Source organism: Camelina sativa, unplaced genomic scaffold (genome assembly GCF_000633955.1).
Source record: "Camelina sativa cultivar DH55 unplaced genomic scaffold, Cs unpScaffold18470, whole genome shotgun sequence".
NCBI lineage: Eukaryota > Viridiplantae > Streptophyta > Magnoliopsida > Brassicales > Brassicaceae > Camelina > Camelina sativa.
Window position 1 is genome coordinate 1 of NW_010939480.1, and position 292 is coordinate 292.

A 292-nucleotide genomic window follows, 5' to 3' on the forward strand; every position below is an offset into this window, starting at 1 on the left:
AACCGATGTTGCTGCTCGTGGACTGGACGTTAAGGACATCAGGTATTTAATATAATGCAAATCGCAATCCTTAAAAACGAATCATGAAATTGTTACTTGATGATTATATTAGTTTTAACACAATCTGAGATCACAGGGCGGTCGTAAACTATGATTTTCCCAATGGAGTGGAAGACTATGTTCATAGAATCGGAAGAACAGGAAGAGCTGGAGCGACTGGTCATGCATTCACATTCTTTGGTGATCAAGATTCAAAACATGCTTCAGATCTGATCAAGATCTTGGAAGGAGC

General features: G+C 39.4%; 1 long non-coding RNA gene across 1 annotated transcript; it reads left to right on the top strand.

Annotated features, from left to right (window-relative positions):
* LOC104775544 lies at positions 1-291 on the top strand. The gene is made up of 2 exons (XR_765983.1): positions 1-42; positions 137-291. It is a non-coding gene; the product is annotated as an uncharacterized LOC104775544 (long non-coding RNA).
* The last annotated feature ends 1 nt before the right edge of the window (position 292 follows it).